Source organism: Neolamprologus multifasciatus, chromosome 13 (assembly GCF_963576455.1).
Source record: "Neolamprologus multifasciatus chromosome 13, fNeoMul1.2, whole genome shotgun sequence".
Taxonomy (NCBI): Eukaryota; Metazoa; Chordata; class Actinopteri; order Cichliformes; family Cichlidae; genus Neolamprologus; species Neolamprologus multifasciatus.
This window is the reverse complement of record NC_140451.1, coordinates 31247506-31272201: the sequence shown is the minus strand read 5'-3', so window position 1 is coordinate 31272201 and position 24696 is coordinate 31247506. Positions and strand designations below refer to the sequence as shown.

Below are 24696 nucleotides of genomic sequence, written 5' to 3'. Positions count from 1 at the left end.
AAGAAACAAACAAACACCTACAACCACATGTTTGCACTAAACCTTTGCAATTTTGAATGGATTAAATGTGTTGACTGCTTACTTTGGCCGGTAATTGACGTGAAGGGGACCAGATGACAGAAACACCCCCCGCAATGGACTTGAGTCATTCTCCAGAGCTCTGATTGCATTGCTCTTACAGACACAACGGTTCAACACTCTTACCAGCGGCACATCAAAACATGAACATGAACATCCACTTAAATAGCCACCGATCATACCACCAATAAAATTTGAGAGAATCCCTGCTACACACTCCAGCTACAAATAAACATATAGAGTGAAATACTGCACTTATTTGATTATGAAACAAACCCCCAGTTAAAAGATATTCAAACCAACTAAATCAAATCAAACTGAACATTCGCCCCGCTCCCTCCCTCAGCTCTCATCTAATGGTTTACCCCACTAACAGTGGATAATCAGGGAATTCCTTTCAGGTGAATGTCATTAGGCCATGTGTGCACTCCATGGCTGTATCCCAATTCAGGGTCTGCAGCCTTATAGGCCGCATTTTAAGGCCGATTACGTCACAGTGGCGCGCCGAAGGCTGTCCCAATTCGAAGGCTGCTCGAAATGCGGCCCTCAAATGCGTCCTTCATTTCCCTGAATTTTAAGGACGTGGCGGTGTAGACTTCGTGGCCCAACATATCCCAGAATGCATAGCGCGGCGGTGGGTGTGGATAATTTTGCCGAAAAAAAACGGCAGATGAGGGGCGCCCGAAGAGTAACTTAGTAAACTAAGTACTGAATATTATGTCACTTATTTATGTGCAAATGTTTAATAACGAAGAACATTAAAACATTCCTGTTGGCCACATGTCGGCAAAGTTATGTGACATTAGTGACGTTTGTACTAACTTGGTTTTAAAGCCTTTACTTTAAAATATACGCCGTTCAATAGCTGAGCTTAATCTTACAGAGAATGATCAAAGCTCATGTAGAAACAAACAAATGAACAAAATATTTTCTCCTTCATTTCTGTCAAACAAAGCTGTATGAAACGTTTCCAGCTGTTAGTATCATGGTTGCTAGGCAACCTGGGCAGCACGACGGAGGCTAGACCGTCCCATTTCACAAGCCTCGCACTTCCAGCCTTAGCGGTCTTTGAGTACGCGGCCCTTGAGGATCGTTGAGGCTGCGTACTTTAAGGCTGCAGACCCTGAATTGGGAAACAGCCCATAAATCAGGCCTTCAGGAAGTTGACCTCAAAAGACAGGTTGGTGAGTGGACTTCAAAATAAAAGCATAACAAAAAACAAAACTTCCTATCAGACATTGCGAGTGTGTGCTTCACCTTAGTGAGAGAGACGCTTCCCCGCACCTTTATAGTCTGAAAACCTCATTTTTTTCACAGCTTTTATTTTGTGGCCACTAAAGAAATTTAGGAGCACTGAATCACTTCCTGCCCACCAAGTTTCTGTTTACCATTCTCAGCGATAGGATGGATCGAATAACTTCTTTGGATTAACATTTCCTGTAATTGTGTCATACGGCATATACCTGATACAATTTGCTGCTGTCTCTTTTACTTCCTGTAAGCACACCAGTGAAGCTTTCATCATGCAATTTATGGCGGGGTTATTAAAAAATGCAAAAGGAAAACATGTAAATTGTTAAGCAGTTATGATTCCCCCTAAGAAATCTAAAAAGAGCACCGATAAATTATAAATGCAGTGTGACCATAAGAAGAAAAAAGCAAAGAAAAGCTAAATAAAATGTATTTATCATTTTCACTCACCTGGTATTTGTATTTAAAACAGCAATAAAGAAAGAACTAAACCAAAGAGTTTTCTCAGTGGCAGCTTTCCCTAAATAAACAACAGTCTGATGTGTTCACAGCCAAAAGTCTCGTTCACTACAACGTAATGCTTAATATACAAGTCAAGATCCCTGTTTTACATAAAGGAAGGTATTATTTGGGCTATGTCTACTTTGTGATTGGAAAGTATAAATCGCCATATTTTATATGCAATTTATGGGTGCTTTGTAAGCATATAGCTTCAGTGCAAATCTATTCCGCCTTTGGAGCAGAGTACCCTACCATTTTTCTGTTGTATTTCTGTTTCCATCCCACCAAATCATCCTGATAACCTGAAATGTCTCAGACTGAGAAAAAAGAGTATTTCACTGGCGTGCTCGAGTATGTCTGCACTGTTCACTTCTTCTCAGCTGTGTTCCACCTCGAGGCCAGTCAGTCAGTGAAATCTTCCAGCTCCTTTGAAGGTTTGCTTTAGCCTGCCGAGAGCAGGAGATGAGAACAGGGTTTGGCATTTTGGGAAAAACCATCATGCCAGACAAAGTCTATAAACATCAAATAGCTATTTAGACTGTAATACAGTGTCATAACATGTGTCACGATGGAAACATGCAACGTGTCCTTATTTGTGCTCTGCCGTTCGGCTATGTAAAGGAAGTCAACAAAGTAAAACCAACAGCTCTGTAATAACAACGTATAGAGCTGTTGGACTTTTATGAAAGACCTGCAGAAACAGAGTTGCTCACCTTCATTTGCAACAAACAGACAAACTTACTGCATTACTACGAATATTTTTAATTTTCTATGCATTTAATTGATATATATTTCTAAGTAAAGAATGGGATCAACTAGGCATAATTAAAATAGGCTGCGTTTGTAGTGTGTCCTTTGTGTTGCTGCACTTTCTGTATTTAAAAAAACAAAAAACAAAGCAGACCAAAATGCATTTTTCTATAGTCACTTTTTTACCCAACTCCAGTAACTTCAGGTCTTTTTCCGGCCTGCTTGGCACTCCTGGCAAACATTGACTATTGACTGTACCTCTTACCTCTTGGCGGTGTCTCACACCCTCAGAAGAAGCTCCAGTACAGTTGGGAGCGTGGAGAGTTCCTTTTAAGTCTTTCTCTAAAATCTCTGTGGGCTGCTGTGCTATTGAAGAGGCCTTGCCAAGGATGAGGATGTATTAGTCACACACATGTTGCACTCAAACACTTTTGAATTGCTGCCAGTGAACAAAAGAATAGCACACAAAATACAGAGTGGAAGTTAAGGGGCTGCGAGTCTTTTGGAATTGTAAGGATTGTAGGGATGTGTGTCCGCTCAGAGTTGTCCCCGTTTATCTTATTGCATTTTAAAAGCGTGCGCTCATTTACTTATGCCAAATGCCATGATCCTGCTAACAGATAAACACAAAGACTATTTTTGTGATGATGTGTTTCAACACAGTGGTTTATATAAAATAAAATGGAAGGACAGAGTGATGGAGTGGTTCTTTATTTAACCATCTGTAATTCTGATACTCTGTAGTAAAGGCTTGCAGATATAACAGTATAATAGAAAACTACCAATACTAGTAATAATATATATTTTTTAAAGATAGAGCAGGGGAATGTCATAAAGTTCTGTCATTAAGAACAGGCTCAAGACCCACCTTTTTAATTTAGCTTTTACTTAACGTTTATTTATTTTATGCTTATTTATTCTATCCTGTTATTCTATTGTTAATTTAGGTTTTACCTAATATTTATTGATTTTATTCTTATTAATTTTTTTTTTTTTAATCTTCTTACTCTATTTATATTTATATTTATATTGTATCCCGTTCTTATTTATTTTATCTTTTTACCCAGTATATACTCTTATTAGGTCATATCTCCAGTGTTTCCTCAGAGGGCGCTCTCTGCACCGGGGCTGTGATCGACCGTGGCTGCTGGGGCTCTGTGGGTCCTCTCAGCCTGGCTGGGGGGCTTCTTTGCCTCCCTCCTGCTGTGTGCCCAGCCTGGAGGCTGCGGTCTGTGACCGGCTTCCGGTGCAGACGGCTCCCTGTGATAGTGTTTCCTCACTTGGCTCATGCGTACCCAGTCCAATTTTACTTTTTAAGTGTGTGCGTGTGTGTGTGTGTGTGTGTGGAGGGGAGGGGGGGCTGCTTTTAACCATGTAAAGCACTTTGTGCTACATTTTCTTTTTGTATGAAAAGTGCTTTATAAATAAAGATTGATTGATTGATAAAGTTGCAGGAAACAGGGACAGCTAATAGCCATGGATATGGATTATTATCAGAGATGGGCAGTAATGCGTTACAAGTAACGTGTTACTGTAATCTGATTACTTTTTTCACGTAACGAGTAAAGTAAGGGATTACTATTGCAAAAACGGTAATTCGATTACCGTTGCTTTCCCGTAGGAACGCTGCGTTACTGCGTTACTAAAACCGTGATTTTTTGCGAGAATGTCTCATGACAGTGACGTAAGCGAGTGCGACGTTCGTGACAACAGCTGTGTGCAGATCAACAATGGATCATATATCGAGTGCAGAGAGAGTATGAGCGTGCAGCGTTTAAAGCGTGGAAGTACTGACCTTACTTTGAGTTTGATTCCATAAAAAGTGACAAAAACATTAGTGTCCGTTGTGCGTGGGAAGAAAACTTCTTTTTACAGCGAAAAAAAACCCCTAAACTTCCGAGCAAGCACCGAGTAGCTACAACGTAATGGGAAACTCACAGAGAAACTTGCGGATTCTTCCACTGACCGCGGCACACCTGCACCAGGGTAAACCTCCGCCTACCCCACTCCTGCTTTACAGGTGAAAATAGAGCAACAGGACCGCTAGTCTTTGACTTTATTTATTTTCTGCTGTGTTTTACTTGCATCTATTTGAAAGACTGAGTGTAAACACACACAAAAATATTTTATGTGCTGGAATGTGCAGAAAATAGGTTTAAATATTAAACTAATTTCTTCAAGTCAGAGAATGTTGCAGATAATTAAATTTGTGCTTGATGCATAAAGTTAAAAGATTAAAACTAATAAAACAAGTTTTAAAAAGAGACTTTTCCATTTGATTACATTTTGTATGATGATTATGTAGAAAAAGTAGAATTGGGCTGAAAGATCTATCACTTTATCACCTATTCAGGTTGTAAATCGTGTTTTTAAAAAGTAGCTAAGTAACTAAGTAATTAATTACTTTTGAAAATAAGTAATCAGTAAAGTAACTGGATTACTTTTTGGGGGAAGTAATCAGTAATTAGTTACTGATTACTTTTTTCAAGTAACTTGACCAATACTGATTATTTGATTATTATATGGTACGAGTCAGCATGTGAGCTTAGCCAGTGGAAGAGATGCAGATGTGATAATGCACTGCAGGCCAGAGAAGCACAAAATGTATGGACGAATGGGGAATTAGAAATAAATAAATAAGATAATCAGAAAAGATAGCGTTTTTATAATCTGCCAGTACTGGCCCGTAAAGGAGTCGACTCACAATGCACACCGGCAGTCAGGTGATCCACATTTTTACCACTGTTGACATCGCTTGTAGCACTCACTATGACTGCACTTTGATGTTAATGCTGCCGTGCTCTGTGGTTATGCCTGCTTTGCCTAATTTAGTCAGGACAACCTCGCTCCTCCACTTTCACGTTTGAGAAAGTGGAGGAGCGAGGTAGCTCTGTGGTTCGCACTGTCACATCACTGCTAAGATGATGTGACAGAGTGAGATGACTGTGGTTACATAAAGTTTTGGAATACTTTTTTTTAATATCATCTTGTGAAATCCAATGTGAATGCATGTTTAAATACAGGGTTATATGTATTTAATTGCTGTCCACAAAGTTGAACATTTTACCTCAGACAACATCATTTGGCAGGATAATCTAACATAAACATGGGCATTATGTTCATTTATTAATCAGTCTTCGTGTTTTATTTACTGATTCTGCCAGTTAGTGCATCTAAAGCAAAAAATGTGGCATTTTGCATTTTAAACGGGTGTATGTTTGCCCTTTTAGTGCATGAACATTAAGGGTAATTAAACTAATAACAGGGTATTATTGTCACTGTAGAAGCTAAGAATGTGCAAGTGCATGCTCTTCCAGGCTGTGCTACAACCTTACGGTGTGCATTCGTTTGCGTAAAGACCGTGCTGTGTTATGATTACAATCTGCAAATCATATTCAGTTAATTAGTTGGTAGCAAGGTGCTGCAGTAGTTAGCAGTAACTACAGGTTCAGTGGTTTGGGGGTTAAATACAGTTGTGGCCTGTCCATGCATACCTGTCTTTAGACTGTGGAGTTGGCATGCTCTCCTTGTGCCTGTGAGTGGGTTCGGTTGATTGATCATTCTAAATCTGCCTGTGTTTACCCCGAAATAAACACATGACCTATCCGCAGTGTACCTCACATGTTGCCCTAGAAAACCTGAATTGGATAAGCAAAAGAAAACAAATGGAAATCCCAATCTACACTTTCCTACACACACACACACTCGGTACATATCATCAGTCACTTTAGTGTTGCCATTTCTTCAGAACCAACCAGTGTTTGGCAAACACACCTGTTTGATATCTATACAGGTGTTTCCTTTCTCAGTGATTACACCTCTCTCTGCCTGTGTGCCCTACTTCAGCTAAAATCAAACAGCTATCTGACAGCGCCCTGTAGCAGAGGAGCTGTTGAAAACGTTTCAGAAACTCGATGCATTTTATAGCTTTAGAGTGGCAACAAAGAAAAGTACAGGAAACTGTGTTTACCACATCTCTCTATTGTGCCCAGATCAGGGACGTCTTTATGATCTAGATCTGAGAAATATGGGTGAAAGAATTGTGTCAGCCGAGATCTGTACATTTGTAGAATATGCCTTTGCTAATTGGCGTGGTTTGTGATGCTGTGTGCAAACATAAAGAAAAGGTTCTTCCTGCACGAGCCCTCAATTAAGCTTAGCAGAAGAAACATTTGTCTTTTTAAAATAGAGCAGAAGACCCCCCCCCCCAGGTTTTGGATTGTACCCATTTTTGATTGTTGTTACAGCAGCTGTCATCTTTGTTTCTCCATGAGGAACATCTGTTTTTCTGGATTTTTGTCTTGCAGATAACCTTATCCTCAGCAAACTGCAAGCATATTTTTGACCAGCTTTAACCTGCAAAAAGGCCCGATTAATAATTGCAAACACCTGTGTGGGGAATCCAAGGTCTTTACTTTATAAGTGAGCCGTAATCACAGCTTATTAATAGTTTCACAGCTTTAAATCCTGCACACAAAGACAAAAGATTGGAAAGAAAAGATTTTTTTTTAAGTATTGCACTAGAAATGTGCTGTAGAGCCTGCAAGATGTTTTACACCCCATAAATCCTGGACATTTGGACAGCGAGCCCACGACTGACTCCTGCAGAGAGCTCAGGAGATTTGTGTGTAGCGTTTCCTCATCCTAGGAGCCAGAAGACATGATAGATTGTCCTGTAAGAACAAACCGAGTCCAGATGCATCAAAAGACTCATGACTATGGTGTGCACACACAAACACACACATACTGAGATGCAGCTATGTAGGATATACGCCATAGAAACAAAGACAGCGAGCAGTCATGCTCAGTGGCTGCGCTCAGTTACTGCTTGGGCTGAGATGATTGACACGCGTTTGTGTGATTGACTGATAAAAGTTTTTTAACGGTCTTTTGGCATCATTAGCAAAACCAGCCATTTGGTTCATGATAGATGTCTTTTAACACTCTCTTGAATTTGATTGATGAACCCACACCCGGCATGCTTCACTGCTGCTCAGTTGTCCATTTTACTATTAATCTCAATAGCACAGACTTGTTGGGATAGCCACTGTCAGCTGCTTGTCTGTGGCTTCACTAAAATTAACTGGAGAAAATCATGAAGGATTAGGACATTAAATTTTAATGTTGAATGAGAAAAAAAGAGACAGAGGTTTGAGAATGGTCCAGTCGAGGTGTTTTGGAATGATGTGAAACAGGCTCACAGTCGAAATCCTGCTGAATTTAAATCAATCTGCAGGAAAAGGGAGTCAACGTTTCGCCACAGAAGTGTGAACGACTCATTGCTTGATTGCAGTTCTTGCTGCCAAAGGTGGCACAACCAGTTATTAGGTTTAGGGGGTAATTACTTTTTTTCACACAGCCAGGTAGGTTTGGATAGTGATAAATTAGATCACCATTTAAAAACTGCGTTTTGTATTTACCGTAGTCACAGGCACAAAGGTATACCGGGGTTGTATGTATGATTGGAGTGATCCTGACATGCCATCTGTTAACACGAGTCTTACGGCGCTGCGATGTTGTTATACAAGAAAGAATCACTGAAGAAAATGTTTAACAATACAAAAATTACAAAAAAAGAAAAACTTCTCCATGACATTGTTCTTACTGGATTAAATCGTCAACTACTCTGTCATCATGACAGAATAAGATAATGCAATTTTGTGTTTTGTTTTGTATTTTCAGCGATTTATTTTGTTTGCGCTGGGGAAGGTTTGTTTTCATGTTCGTCTTCAACATACTGTCCGGTTTGTTACTTGAATATAATAAAGAACAAACTTCCAAAAAACATGATAAGTTAGAAGTTCTGTATGTCTGTGTTCTGGTTATTTGGTTTTCTATGTCCATACGCAAGACCCTAAGCTGTAGTGTATGTCCTAAAGAGACATTAAAAGCCTAAATGCCCCAAAGTTGTCATTATTATTTATTTCCCCTGCTGTGCACCTCAAATAAATAAGTAAAATGTCGGCACTAATTAATGAACTTTTTGTAAAAAGGCTGCTAAAATACCTGGACCTCTATGTTCTAAACATGAGACCCTATAATGGAAAGCACAGCTTCATTGTACATTATTATCAATAACTCAAATTTAAATAAGCTATACATTATATATAATATACTGTGTAGTTGGAAAGTTTTCAGTCTCATACATCCACATATCCTCTTAGATACTACACAGCAAACCACCACATTTCTAAAATGATGTTTGAAGTTGTTACATTAAGGTAAAGCATGGTGTTGTCCATAAACTGCACAGCAACGTTTGGAGGGAGAGTGAGAAGAGAGAAAACATACAATAAGTGAGTTGTACGTATGTCTGTTAGAGTGTATCATGTGGGCCTGTTCATTGCTCCATCACACCGCTCTGTGTATTTTCCTCTCCTGATGTCTATATAGAGCAAATTCAACACAGCTCTCCCCTCTGGCCCATGCCATGACATCTTATCTGTAGCCATGCTCTGTGAGTCTGCTGTGATGCTTGTTCAACTGTATCCTCATGTTGCCACCAACCTTTAGCACCTTTAGGGTAAACCGGATTCTGATTTTAATGTGGACCAGCACAATGTAAACATAAACCAACGATCCGAGTGTCTCTGGACAGTGCTGCATAAAATTGAGGTTACTAGATAGTAGAGGTGGGAATCACCATACATCCCACGATACGATATTATCACAATACTTAACGCACGATACGATATTATTGCAATTTTTTAAAATATTTTGCGATATTCAGATTCTGTACATAAAGGTAAACTTTATCAATATTCATTTTATCTAATATCAAAGTCTCACACTCAGTCTTTCTCTCATTTCAGTTTGATTGTTGACAAACTGAACGGTTTGTATTACAGTCTAGTCCAACTTAACTGAAGCAACCATCTGGTACAATTATAGCTATTCTGAACTATGCAATTTATGAAAACTATGCAGCCCCTTCAGCAACTGAAGAATTTGAAAGTAGATTAAAACAAAATATAATTTTACATTCAATAAAAAAGTTTTAAACTTTATTAAAATAAAACATGTCTTAAATTAAAATAAGTAAACTGTCATGTTTATTGCTGCCATAAAAAAAGTTAAACACATTTGGACAGTGAAGGAATGTCAGGATTCTTGCTCAGAAAAAGGATCAACATGCTCTGAAGTCAGAGCACAAAAACCTTTTTGTAACAAAATATCGATTTCTGTTGTCCCTGTATCGATACATTATTAGCAAACAAAATATCACCATACTACACAGTATCGATTTTTTCCCCCACCCCTACTAGATAGGAGTGTAAAAGGTCTCTTTATGTGTTACTGTTTCCATTTTTGCCCTAAAAAACTGAAGTTTACCCAAAGAATTTGGAATCAATGCAGTGAGAAGCCAATTATCATGCAACATGAAAATGCCAAAATCAATACTGCGAAGAATTCCTAAAAATCTGTCAAGTTCGCAATCAACAACTGTAAATGTTTTGGAAATTTTTTATTTTAAAATTTCTGTTGATGCCAAAACTGGGACGCCTCGACCACTTTACAGCTCTAATCTGATGCTGATGTGAGTGTTGTTACGACCGCAAAGCCTCAAAAATGCTGTACGGACATACAAATGTAACACAGAGCGACTTTAGACAAGGTGATGCATTATTTGCTCTGTTTTGCTTCAGCTGTTAAAATTGTTTACCTTGAGTTACTTAAAGGAAAAGCTGTGGTGGAAAAGCTTGTGGGCGGAGCTTTGTTTGCAACGGGCTTCACTTCCATCCACCACCACACTACGACAACTGCAGCGTCACATATGGCCACATAAGGTTTGACCTAGTCTGTGTTTTTGCCAAGATGACAATAATGTGTGTGCGCGTGTGTGTTTGTGTGTGTTTGTGTGTGAATATGCCTCCAAGGAGCACAGTGCAGATGTGCGTAGAGGAGAAAAGAGGGAGAGGAACAGATGTGCTTCACTGGGGGCATCCATTCAGTTTGATCGGACTCGGCTGTGCTGAGGCAAGTGGTCGCTCATGTTAAGCCTCTTAGTGCTGATTCAGATGACACTGGGCAAGAGCTTCTGGCCTGCGTCACACGAGCATGTGTGACACGTGCGTGTGTGTTTACATCTGCACATGTATGCACAAAAGCAACTGTGATTTTTAAACAAAGTGTGTTTGCCATTCAAAGGGATTAAAGTATGATTTAGAACACTGACATCCTCTCATGTGAGTGGGAGGAAGCAGGACACAGACACTTGTGCAGGAAGAATACACCAGATGAATAAATGATCTGACAACAGCCATTGATGGTTAGCTAATATAGATATTCAGGAGATGCAACTTACAGTATGTGGGTTTAGATGGGATGATATAATAATATAAGTCATGTATAATTCAAATGAAGATTGCAAAGCCTTAGAAACTACTTTAGTGATCAATACGAAGCAGCACGAATGACCTGTAATCTGTTAGAATGAAATATTAAGATCACCAAGCCCTGTAGAAATGTATGAAATACACATCAATACTCCACTGAGCAATTATTTTATTTTTTATTTTTTATTTTTTCTGATTATTGCAGCGAAAGAAATCAGCACATCCTCCGATTTTGATGTTTTTCATTCGTTGACGTTAACAAACAATTACAGACTATTTGTAGACACTCGTACCGTCCTGACATCACACGGCGATACTAAACATTCACATTGTGTACATACTGTACACCGAGTTACACAATGACATCAGTACAGCGACACGCATTCGAGTGCACACGCACACTCGGATAAGCAAACAGTTTCAGACTGACCATCTGTGCGAGAGAGACGTCAGCGCATTTGTTTGAGGTTGTTCACTTGCCAATTTGCTTCTCTTTGTCAGCGTGCTATTGTTCAAACAGCCACTCTCCAACTGAGCCCCCTTTAGCTCCACTTGTCTGCCTGCTCTGCTCGCCCTCCTTAACAAACCTTTCACTCCTTTATTTATTCCTTTTGCTTCCGCCGGCTGTCGCTGCCAGCAGCAAACTGCTGTTGAGCCCCTCTAACCTGACAGAGCAAGAGGACAAATAACAAGGAGGAAACAACATGTAGCACCGCAAAGGAAAAAAGGAGAATTTATTTCCACTGGTCTGAGGTTTTGTTTCGCGCTTTGCTTCTTCGCCAGCAAAGCATAAGACTCTAATATTGAATGTAAAGTTGGTAATTATTAGTAGTATCATCAAGTATTTACATACTTATTTACATCAGGTATGTGCAACTCATTGGTAATTTGGATTTGTGGCTTTTCCTTAGTGCTGAAACTTGAAAGCGGTCTCCATCAACATGAATCTTGTCTAGACTTGATGGACAAGTACACATTTCACTAGAGTGTGAGACTCATTTCCTTCTGATTTTCACATTGATTGAAGGTGTCTGCTTTTCTAGAAAGAATGAGAGACATTTCCTGCCAGTTGAACCTCCAAAATCCATTTTTGAACCATTTTTATTCATTTTTTTAAGTTAACAAGGTTCAAGATCGTCTGTCACTATTAGTTAGACAGACTTGTGTGACTGCTGAGACCAGATACATACATTGTGTGGTTGTACAAATGGCTTTGTGGGATAATAATGTGAACATATTGCTTCCTATATATAGTACATATCTGTGTAAAGACCTAAAATAGGTACATGATGATGGAAAAAACAGTCACTTGGCAACTGAACATGTTTCATGAATGTTTTATTAATTTCCCTCCCTTCTATCGGATCTGACTAAATCTTGGTGTACTCTCTCCACTTGCTTCGCTGGGATTTCACATTGTAAATCAGCTTGTTATTCACCACAGGAGCCCTCTCTGCTTTAGCCTGTCAAACTGAAGCTTTACCCCGGCTGGCTAGGGGACTCCTTCCCTCTCCCTTGGCAAACAGTGGGTTAGACTGATATCATGTTTCAACCCATTACCAGCAAAGCTGAGCCTCGGGATGGCAATGAGTGGAGAGCGGTCAGGGACTGGGAAGGAGAAGGCCTGAGGAATGGCCATCCATCACTCCTTGCCCCCTTGGTCTTCTCGCCATGTATTCAGTGAAACTCTTGGCAAAGAGGATTGGATTAAGAAAGAAGGCCGCCACACCCAACTGGGGGTCAGAGCAAGCAGACAAGAATGGAGAGACGTTAAAAGAAAGCGAGGGAGACTAGTGGATTTGTGTGCCATTAGTGCCTGGCACAGCTTAATTTCCCCAAGCAATGTGCAAGGAGACAAATGAGTAGAGGATATGGGGTGTTGTTGAAAAAGGAGACAGAGGGAAGATGTACAGAGAGCACATAGAAGAAAGAAGAAGAAAAACAGATAACTGAAGAGTAAAAACATGAGCTCCAGTGCCTGGTTATCACATTTAGTTTCAAGACACGATGTTTTCCCTCTCTGTGTCATAAACTCACACTCCAAATTTCCATAAATCAATTTGCAAATCTTGTTAAAATATAACTTCTGACACTATCAGCAGATGAGCATGTTCTTCAGTTCTCCACTTCTAATCCAACTGATAAGTGTTGTCTGTACATCTTGCGGTTGCAGCACAATCAGGAAGCACGAGTGGCTAATGCAGCATGACATGATGACATGATTTACCCAAAATTTCATTTTCGCCATAAAACTTGCGGCATTGTGAATTATGTTGCTTACTCACTAACTTGAGGGCAAAAATCTTCTTGTTAATGCCAAAAGTTAGAACAGTTATGCTCCGTAGACGTTTAGATCCTTATCATGCAATTCATTCTCCAGCGTGTGACAAAGATGCCACTGATAAGGAAACAGAGGAAACGTCTGATGGAGATTTACGTTTTAACCCTTTAAGACCTACCATAGAACCAAGTCCGCCAGAGCTTATATTATATTTTTACATGCTGTGCCCATATGGAAAAGAAATAGTAAAAACTTATATGATTTAACTCATGAAAGTGGCCACTTTCATGAGTAAATCATATAAGGCTTACATGATTTACTCATGAAAGTGGCCACTTTCTCATTACTTTCATATATTGTTTTAGTAAGTATCCAAAACATACAAGTTTTATTATATAATTTTTCAAGGGATTTTATATCTGTTTTCACTCTTGTATGCTTTTCATACAAGTTTCACACAAGACAGATACAAACTTTATAAGATTTATATATATCTTTTCCGTATGGGTGGAGCCATTTTTGGGAGCGTTTCAAGTTGATATACATCAATACAACCATTACAGCCTAAATTCTAATAATATGTCTGCATTAAGTGCATAGTAATTACATAAATTGCAAAAAAGTGCAATAAAATGCAAAAGAATTGAAAATTGTTTGGTTTTTTTAACATATATTTCTAGTTAGAGAAATTTAAGAGGCTTATCCCTCAAAACTGTAAATACAAAAAAGTTGCACAAAGTAGTTTCCCACCACAGGAAATTTATTTTGAGTGTCTTCATAGTTTTATTTTTGAAATACACCAATTTGTATATACTGCAGGAAAAACGAAAATAAATATTATTGTGCAAATTTGCAAAAAAGCAGCATATGCATCAAAATAAACTATTTCCAGCAGTGCAATATGAGTCCTAAGCATCCCAGAAACCACACAGAAAGTCATAAAGTCAAAGATAACTTTTAAAAACACCAGTATAGGCTCATAAGGCCTTGATGGTAAAAAACTACATTTCCGCGAAAATGACGTCACTTCCGGTTTCGGGCAGGTCATGGCGGACATGCAAAAGTTTGTGCTGATGGACTAGGAAGTGTTATGAACAGCTGATCGGATCGGCAAAGCGTGTTTCTGGAATATTATGTTTTTGTTGCTGCAAGTGCTTTTTATGCAGTTTTTGCAAAACTATATGTGGAAGGAAACTGTGACCGAGGACAAGCTGATGGCATAAGATGTAAGTACAACTCCTCCAGTTTCATATGCAAAAAAAATTATTGCGCTAGCTTACGTGGTTGCAGAGCTACCGGGATTTAAAAATAGTTACGCAAAACATAGCGTGCCCGCGCTGACCGGTTTTAAAGGGTTAAACGTGTTGTTTATCTTATTAGACTTATGACTCATATCAAAAGTAACCACTTTTGCATGGCTATAGGAACTAAATATAAATCAAGTGCACGTCATGTTTTATGAAAAAACAATGAAATAGCCGACTTTCAAGAGTAGCTTTATTATATATGACTCAAAGAAAGGGGTTTCAACTCAGGTTTCTCAAGAGCCACACTGGGTAATGAGAATCACATCAAAAGCCAGACATTTAAATGCTTTGTTAAATTGAAAATGCATGTACCACACAGCCTTCTAATGCACAATCTGTACTTGTGTTCTTATACATATTTCTTCATAACCTTTTTTCCCCACAGGCCTGAAAATGCCAACTCAGAGGCCGTGCAGGAAATGTAATATAAACCAATATAAATCATTGGCTCCTTGTTTTTTATAGATTTGAATTAAAAATAATCATTCTCAAACACAAGTGTTGAATAATTGTGTGCTGTCATATCTTAAAGACATCACAGTACCATAGTGTCCCGATAGAACAGACTGCTGGCTTACTCGTGTTTCCTAAAGTTTCTAAAAGTAGAATGGGAAGCTGAGCCTTCATCTGTCAGCCCTCTCTCATGTAGAAGATTAAAGAATGAATTAAGATTAAATGTAAATCTTTTCTTTTTGATACATCTTACAGTGAGGTCTGGGTCTCCAGTCACCTCTTTTCACTTCCTGTGTTTTTATATTTTTATATTTTACTGCTGCATGTCATCAAATTCGGTTCTCTCACTTCCATAGTTTGTGTTCTGTCCTCTTCTCTTTCACTTCATGACCCCACCAATCATGGCAGACAGACGCTCCTCCCTGAGCCCGGTTCTGCCAAAGGTTTCCTCCTCTTCGAGTAGAGTTTATCCTTCCCATTGTCACTAAGTGCTTGCTCATAGGCAGTGTTGGGAAGGTTACTTTTAAAATGTATTCCATTACAGATTACAGATTACATGCCCCAAAATGTATTCTGTAACGTATTCCGTTACGTTACTCAATGAGAGTAACGTATTCTGAATACTTTGGATTACTTAACATATTATCATGCTGTTTACAACTACATGAATGTACTATTGCTGTGATTTATTACTGTTACTGAAGGTCCGCGGCTCCGAACCGTAGTAAAGGGACCTCTGGCTAATACGGTGGGTTCTGTGTCGGCTCGTAGCCGAAAACTAGCTTTACTTTGTTGTCTGGGTCAACTTTGCTAGCGAGAGACAGAGAGAGGCGTTGAAAGGCTGCTCCAACGGAACTTATTGTTTTTGGAGGAAAACACGAACACGGTGTACAGTCGAGTCTTAATAGCTTACTTACAACTGGGCTCGTCAGGCTCTCTTCTTGGCTGCAGTGGTTATTATTATATTTACATGCTTCCAGCTCCCGTTTTTGCTCGATGACAGCTCGTACTTTTCCTTTTTCTCCCTCCCTCGCTCACAGACACATAACGTGTATGGCAGTCCATTCTCCCTGCAGCACGGACTACACTGCCTATGATGCTACATTCTTTAGAGCTATACCTGTAGCATTCTGCCTATTAGCTTAGCACAACAACAACAACAACAAAAAGGCCTCTCTCACCCAGGAAACACGCAGAGAGAGAGGTCACCCTGTAACCATGGCAACCGTAACGCTGCCGCCTGGAACAACAGAACGTAGCTGTCAAACAAAACCCAAACAGTCCTGACCCGCCACAATATGAAACAGGGAAGTACCGCCGTGTAATCCATTTATTTCAACAAAGTAACTGTATTCTAAATACCACCTTTTTAAACGGTAACTGTAACGGAATACAGTTACTCATATTTTGTATTTTAAATACGTAACGGCGGTACATGTATTCCGTTACTCCCCAACACTGCTCATAGGGGGTCATGTTAGGGGTTCCTGTCTAGTAGTTTAAGGTCTTGACAGTACAGTATAAAGTACCTTGAGGTGACTGCTGTTGGTGCTATATGAATATTGAATTTTGAGATATTTGTGGGTCTTGTTGAGTGGGATAATGGTGCTCTGTTAGGAAGAAGGTACTGGTTTAAATCCATTCTGTGTGGAGTCTGCATGTTCTTCATGTGTCTGCGTGAGTTCACCCCAGGTACTCAGGCTTCCTCCCACAGTGCAAAGACACGCAGGGGGTTAAGTTTGTGCTTCTAAACTGGCTGTAGGTGTGACGGTGAGCGTGAATGGCTGCCTGTCTGTATGCATTAGCCCCGTGATAGATGATGACCTGTCCTGGGTGTATGACAGCGGGGATAGTCAGAGGTGAAATATGCTGAAAAGCCTGATGCTAGTTCAAATATATGGCAAAACCTGCAGAAGTGACATCACCTGAACAAACAGAACTGTTAGCGGTGACAAGAACACACAGCGGAGCATTAACAAGATACGCTGAGGGAAAATCACTTAAAAAGTACTCCACGAGCACCCTTCACTCCCAAATTTAAAGCCAGCTAGCATGCCTGTTTTTTTTAATTACAGCCTAATTCCTCCAGGCAAGTTGACAATTCCGTCTTGTAAACAGGTTGTACGTACTGTAGTGTTTTAGACAGTGCAAGTCCTTTGCTAAATTGCTTCTGACATAACTTGAAGGGATTTGTCGAGGTTGTTAATTGGCCCTGCTCAATCAGAGCCTCAATGAAACACAACCAGTACAGACAATGACTTTGGAAATGAAAAGCATTTATCTCCTCCAGGTGTGAAGCTAAGCTTTCATTATGACTGGCAAAAGAAAGAAACCTTTGCCAGGGAGGGTGGATGCTTGTGCATACAACGATCGCACCTGGGTGAAAAAAGGCATGCGTACAAAATTCCATATCAAGATCTATGATTTCAGTTTCAAAATTGGCAGCTGGCTCTGGGACAACAAGCATATGTAAGACACTGAAGGACTTTTGTTTAACCCTTTAAAGCCGGTCGGAGCGGGCACGCTCCCTTTTCCCTAGCTATTTTTAAATCCCGGTAGCTCTGCAACCACGTAAGCTAGCGCAATCTTTTTTTTTGCATATGAAACCGGAGGAGTTGTACTTGCATCTTATGCCATCAGCTTGTCCTCGGTCACAGTTTCCTTCCACATATAGCTTTGCAAAAACTGCATAAAAAGCACTTGCAGCAACAAAAACATAATATTCCAGAAACACACTTTGCCGATCTGATCAGCTGTTCATAACACTTCCTATGTTGGATTAGACGTCAGCGCAAACTATCGCATGTCCGCCATGACCTGCCCAAAAGCGGAAGTGACATCATTTTCGTGGAAATGTAGTTTTTTACCATCAGTGCCTTGTAAGCCTATACTGGTGTTTTTAAAAGTTATCTTTGACTTTATGACTTTCTGTGTCGTTTCTGGGATGCTTAGGACTCATATTGCACTGCTGGAAATAGTTTATTTTGATGCCTATGCTGGTTTTTTTTGCAAATTTGCACTATAATATTTATTTTCGTTTTTCCTGCAGTATATAAAAATTGGTGTATTTCAAAAATAAAACTATGAAGACACTTAAAATAAATTTCCTGTGGTGGGAAACTATTTTGTGCAACTTTTTTGTATTTACAGTTTTGAGGGATAAGCCTCTTAAATTTCTCTAACTAGAAATATATGTTAAAAAAACAAAAAGATTTTCAATTTTTTTGTAGTTTATTGCACTTTGTTGCAATTTATGTAATTACTATGCACTTAATGCAGACATATTATTAAAATTTGGGCTATAAGGGTTGTATTGATGTGTAGCAACTTGAAATGCTCCCAAAAATGGCTCTACAGCATGTAAAAATATAATATAAGCTCTGGCGGACTTGGTTCTATGGTAGGTCTTAAAGGGTTAAAAAACTGAGTCAGGAAGACATGAAGCCAAGTATATATTTAATTCATCTCGCACCTTTATAAAAGACTCAGCTTCAATAAACCTTTCTGCCTGGCTGTCACAACCATGACTTTACCAGCACTCATTGTTGTAATCCGTCTAGGGCTTAAAGAAAGAGCACTCTCACGAAGGGCCGCTCTTTTCCACAAGTGGTACACTGACGTAAGAACCTCTACAGCAATGGCTATTTTGCAATTTTTACGCTTCGGAATCGTGACATTCACTGCTTTTTCGCAAAAATAGAGAGAAACTTTTGTTTTTGGCCCAATTAAATTGCAAGAGCAAAAAATACACAACCAATAGTTGCCAACGCATCCTTCAGGAATCAAAGACAAACATTAGCTGCCTTAGATAAGACACTTCCAAATGCCCTGCAATCTGTACCCCAAAACTCAATAAGAGACGGAGAGCAAATGTTAGCTAAGTTGGATCCTCCTAATAGGATGCACCACACAGAAGGACACCTGTCTTCTTATCTTTCTCATTAAACTTTCATACAGAAACCTCCATAAATCAAAGTGACCTCATTGTTTATTAATGCAGGACCACGGGGCTTTAAATTTGCCACATTCCTTTCGCTGCATTGTCACAAAGGGAGCAATAACTGCCACAACTGGCCCAGACATGGCATGCAAGTCATACATCAACACAGCTGTTGCTCCAAATCTTCAGAGTGATTCACTCTGGTGCCAAGTAGGATCTGGTGGAATGCGGGGAGAAGGAGGAGGGTTGGGGGGATGCGGGTCTAGCAAATTAAAGCTTCAGCAAGAAAGAGAGAGAATGAGCGTATGAGAGAGAAAAATACGTAAAGGTTAATGTGTGTTTGGATGTTGGTTGCTGGAGGGTATTTGGTACTCTAATGAGTGTGAGAGTAAGTCCCAAACAGCAGGATGGCATTTGCCCTTTTTACTAAAAGCAAAGGAGAGAAGAAGGAAAGTCTTAACTAAAAAAAACAAAGCTTGTCCTTTCTTTTGCACTGCTATTTTAATGACATTCATATGGATGCATATGGATGTATATGTGTTCAGTGTTCAGTATTCATTCCCTGGAGACTCTTAACTGAAACATATCTCAGTCACCAATTGTATAGTAGCTTTATTGATGTTATTGATGTTGGTAGTTAGCCACACACACTATAGTTAAGCAGATGTGAAAGAGCTGATAGTTCTCAGCTAATGCAAAATCTTTAATTGAAGCATCACAAGAAAATGTCCTTCATCTCCAGGTTGATGTTAGGTCACCATTGAAAGGCTCAGGACTAATTCTTTACATTTTGTCATGTTCGCGTACCGGCAGGCAAGGAGAGAAGGACCCAAAATGCAGGTTTCAGTGAGGCGAAGTAGAACTCAAAGTAACCGCTTTATTAGCAGCTTGCCGGTAAACAGCGGACCAACTAAACTGGGAAAATACAAACTAACAGGCAGATGCACATGGACGGAAAACAGAGTACAGAATGAAGGTGAGTAGACAGAGAACAAAGGTAACACAGGGCTAATATACACACGGCAGTAATCAAGGGATGAGGCACAGGAGGGGAACACACCTGGGAGAAATCACAGCTGACGAGACAGGGGAATAGTAAACCGAACACACTGACACTAGACACGAACCTCCAAAGTAAAACAGGAAACCAGAAACAACTTATGAGGAGGCAGAAGACGCTGCACTTAATCTAGAATAATAATCAACACTTTAGAAACATACCAAAATATAAAGAACTGAAGAAGCTGGGTCAGAATGACCCAGAACCGTGACACATTTCTGTTGTTGTTTCATCTTCCAAACATTTCCTTTTAGTATTAAAGTAGAAGCACACTTTATATGATTATATGGTCTTTCATTCTATCATTTTCTATATTCGTAATTTAGTATTTTATCATAAATGGTTGTACAAAGTATTAAGATAATGCATCATTACATGTGAATCTATCTCCACATTTTTATAACAGCAGTACATCTGCATTCAATTTGCCTGTTTGCTTAGGATGGAAGGCAATTAAAACCATTACTGCAAACAGGAACCATCAGATTTATGTGATTCTGAGTGTTGCATTCGTGCCAATACGCCTGCTGTTTCAAATTGCATGTGTGACTATGATGAAAAGCTAAATACCCATCTGAGGAAGTAAAAAGGATAAGAAATTACACTGTGCATTTGACATTTTAATAGAATTTATACAACTGACAGCAATTACTAGAATTATTTTAGCTGCATGTGTAGCTATTGCATGAGGATAACATTTATGCCCTTAATGTAATATCTACAGGTTGGAGGAAGCAAACAGAATCTCCATCCCCATCCCTAAAAAAGCTAACGCTACTTAAAGTGTCAAAGGAAAGAAAATGCAATAATTTGCAAGTACTTTAAGCCTGATCTTACATAGCAAAAATGTTTCAAATGTTGCAAATGTATGTAAGTATTTATATATGGAAAATGTATATATATTTAAGCTCAGGTCCTCTACCAGAGGCCTGGGAGCTTGAGGGTTCTGAACAGTACCTTTGCTGTTCTTAGGACTGCACTTTTCTGAACAGCGATCTCTGATGTTTTCCTGGGATCTGCTGGAGCCACTCGCCCAGTTTGTGGATCACTGGCCTGAATGCTCTAATCACTACTGGGACCACTTTTGCCTTCACTCTCCACCCTCTTCACAAACTCCTCTCTCAGCCTTTGGTACTTCTGCAGCTTCGTATGTTTCTTCTTCCTTATCTTGCTGTTATTTGGTATCACTACATCTATCACTATGGCTGTCTTCCTCTGCTCATCCATCACTACTATGTCTGGTTGGTTAGCTATCACCAGTTTGTCTGACTGTATCTGGAAGTCCCACAGGACCTCAGCTCGGTCGTTCTCAACAACCACAGTGGGCGTGTTCTTTTTGACCTCTGGCCCTCCAGGTCCAACACGTTCTCACTCCCAAAGCGTAACATTTTACGCTAGGTGACAAATCGTCAACATATTACGTTTTCGGCTACCCACCACGTTCCTAAATGACGACCTCAGAAAAATGAGGAAATATGAGAACCGTATGGACTCAATCTACACATGTTCGCTCTTTTTCTTCAAATCGCTTAGAAACGCTATTTAACATCATTAAAGTCCTGGTTAAGGTCAGGAAAAAGGTTATGGTTAGGGCTGGAATACAGGGCTGGAACATCTATTACCGCGGGAGCGTCATTGCACTGGATTTTGGCCATAACCCACCGCGTACCATAAGAACGCCGAAGGTCTCCATTCGCGTTCCTCAGGAACGCCGGGGGACGTGACAAAACGTCGGCATGTTACGCCTCGGGAGTGAGAACGGGCTGCCAGGTCATACTCGGTGCAGATGTTCCTGTATGCTATGCCAGCCAAAATATTTTCCCATTGTTGTCTGATGTAGAGTACTAAAATTAGTATAGAAGCATAGACATTATCTTGGACTATAATTAACAAGTGGTCAATTAGGCACGGACTCTAAAAAAGAGATAATTGTTTGCATTGAAGTTAGTGTTAGTGAGGACACGGTGGACTCTACATCGACTGTCCCAAAAAGTTGATTCAGTTCATCTCACTCATCCAAATGACTTCATCAGTTTCTGCTGACTGCAGGTAGACATCGACTGTCTATGTCAATGCTGCGGTAAAAGTTGGTGCTAAATGGTTAGCAAACTAAGTTTGACTGGTATCTCTACAGCACAATAAACAAAAATGATCAGCGTGATGTTATGTTACATAAAAATGTCTGAGTTTTTGTACTGTTTTCATCTACATTTACACAACATCCAAATTGTCTGTAATAGAAAATAAATATCTGGTGGACTCAGGCACAGCAAAACACATTATTTTGTCTTCAGTGACCCAATAAGGAAGTATTTGATCAATGATGCTTGAATGAGTTTGTTTTTTTCTTTAAAAAAATCACAAGATAACACACAACTACGAAGCCAAATTCCATGAAATGCGATGGAATTTGGAATCTGTGGAATTTGGCCATGAATTTCACAAAGGAATAACTGCAAAAATTGCAAAAACTGACCTCTGTGGAGAATGTGCTCTCTAAAGTGTTACACTGTGTTATAAAGGAGCCATATTCTCAAGTCAACATGTGTGGACTGTTTGCTTGTTATTTTAAATAAGAAAGAAGAACGAGGCCTAAATATATAAGAGAAAAAAATGTAGTATGTAGGTAAGGCAGATTAAGGTCGCTGACGGGGTAGTGAAGATTCGTTCGTGACTGAAAACAAACATCTGTAACATTTTGTAACTTCACATGATGAAACTGAGTACTAAGAGCGAGAAATAGAAGTGCAAGAGAAAGAGAGAGAGGCAGACAGAACAAGGTCAGTAGTGAAATCACATTAATCCCATTGAAGCCCTGCTCAGGAAGTTAATAGTCTCTCTGTGCAGTCAGTGTGGTGCTTTTGATAGAGATGTGATAGGAAGTTTAGATGTTTGTTAGACCATGATGTTCAGTATTGTTAACATACTGGATGAGATTTATTAAGGGCTCACAAGTAAACACAGGCAAAGCCATGCATATAGAATTCAAGTCTGATTATTATGAGACCCAGTGAAAAATAGTTCTTAGGTTTCTATGCAAATGTCGTCTACGCGTCCAGTGTCCTCATCCAGGTCCACGCGACTGGGACAACAATCATGTCAGATACATGATCAGATACACCCAGACCTCTCTTTCTCCAGCCACACCATTCAGTTCTTCTTAAGGAAATCAAGGGAGTCCCTTAAGTATGTCCTGGGTCTGCCCCGGGGCCTCCTACTGGTGGCTTATGCCCTGAACACCTCACCTAAGAGGAGCCCAGGAGGCATCCTGGTCAGATGCCTGAACCACCTCAACCGGCTTCTCCCACATGCCTCATCCCATCTCTACAGCTGAGGCCTCCCACCATTTGGAGGAAGCTCGTATCCATGGATTTCATTATTTCAGTAGCTATGCAGAGCTCTTGATCACAGGTCAGTGTAGCAACGTGATCAGCTGGAAAACCAACAGCTCTTGTTTCACTGTAACAGAACAGTTTAACCAAATATGAAATTTTACCTCATAAACTTTCACCAAACCAAACATCAGTGTTTCAGAGCATCAACTGCCTTTGGGAAAATAAACTGAAATGAAAGATTACATAATTTGGCAAGCTCCACTAAGTCTCACATATCATGACAGCTCACTGCTGCTCACCTAATGTGGATTTGTGCACACTTTGCTCTCCAGTAAATGGGCGCTTTGTAAGGCATATAGAAAAAGAAACGAGTGAAAGTGGAATGTGTTATAAACAAGTTTTGATAATGCGTACATTTCAGAAAACCATTTTTTATGAAAACACAAGCTTTTTTGAGATATTTCACAAGTTTAAAGCATTTAAAGAATCTACACTAAGGCTCGTTTATGTGCAAATAGAAAAGTGCATTAAAATGATAGAATAGAAAATAAATCAAAAAACAAACATACATACTGCCAAGGAGAACATTGCAGCAATTCTTCTGTATTTTAGGGAGAAAAAGGAAGAGAATAAAAGAATTAAAAAACGAGTCTATATGAAAATAGTACAACATGCCACAATCCTTTCGTTTTAAGTGACTGTGATATGTGATAAACCTCCCAATGTCTTAGAGGCAGTTCATACTGACATTGGACAAAGATTGGTTAGAATTGGCTGGCTTTTGATGATTGTGAGCTAATGCAGCTTGCTTGTCTCCCAGGCTGTAGAAGCTAGCCCCATGAGCTAGCCAGCTCTCTCTTCCACTCCACCTTGCTATGAGCAAGTTCAGCATACCAAGGATGATTTTTTTTTTGTCTGTTTGTTTTTTCACGTATCCTAACATCAACAATCAGGATAAGCAGTCACGCAAGGGTGGTTATCTACCAGCTAAGCTAACCCAGGCTTTTCCCTGCACATTCCCATGAAAAGGGTGATGATGGAAGAGTCTGATCAATCGCAAACATGGATAAGTGTAGCAACAAAGCAGCTGACATGGAGCTCTTAAAAGTATAATACAAGAACAAAGCAACACAGCGGCGGCAGAGAAACAGGTGTTGTGAGTGTATGTGTGTGTGAAAGGAAAAGAACAGTAGTATTAAATGGCTGTAACAATGTGTGTGTCCTTTAACCCTTTAAAGCCGGTCAGAGCAGCACGCTCCGTTTTGCGTAACTATTTTTAAATCCCTGTAGCACTGCAACCACGTAAGCTAGCGCAATAATTTTTTTTGCATATGAAGCCGGAGGAGTTGTACTTACATCTTATGCCATCAGCTTGTCCTCGGTCACAGTTTCCTTCCACATATA

General features: G+C 39.7%; 1 protein-coding gene and 2 long non-coding RNA genes across 5 annotated transcripts in view; 1 reads left to right on the top strand and 2 right to left on the bottom strand.

Moving 5' to 3' along the window:
• nrg3a (neuregulin 3a) overlaps positions 1–24696 on the bottom strand; it is a 430968-nt gene that overhangs the window by 387276 nt on the left and 18996 nt on the right. The window lies entirely within an intron of this gene.
• Positions 1437–24696, bottom strand: part of LOC146505800 (uncharacterized) — a 39550-nt gene continuing 16290 nt past the window's right edge. Inside the window, exons 2-4 of one of the 3 annotated variants that reach the window (XR_014877682.1) lie at positions 16415–24522; positions 13518–15448; positions 1437–13463 (exon numbers count right to left, since the gene is read on the bottom strand). This is a non-coding gene — a long non-coding RNA (uncharacterized LOC146505800). Of the gene's footprint in view, positions 13464–13517; positions 24523–24696 lie in introns of all 3 variants that reach the window. The other 2 variants (XR_014877680.1, XR_014877681.1) reach the window with 2 other exon arrangements.
• The window catches only part of LOC146505797 (uncharacterized), a 116433-nt gene continuing 105342 nt past the window's right edge, over positions 13606–24696 (top strand). Inside the window, exon 1 of the long non-coding RNA XR_014877694.1 lies at positions 13606–13698. This is a non-coding gene — a long non-coding RNA (uncharacterized LOC146505797). The remainder of the gene's footprint in view (positions 13699–24696) is intronic.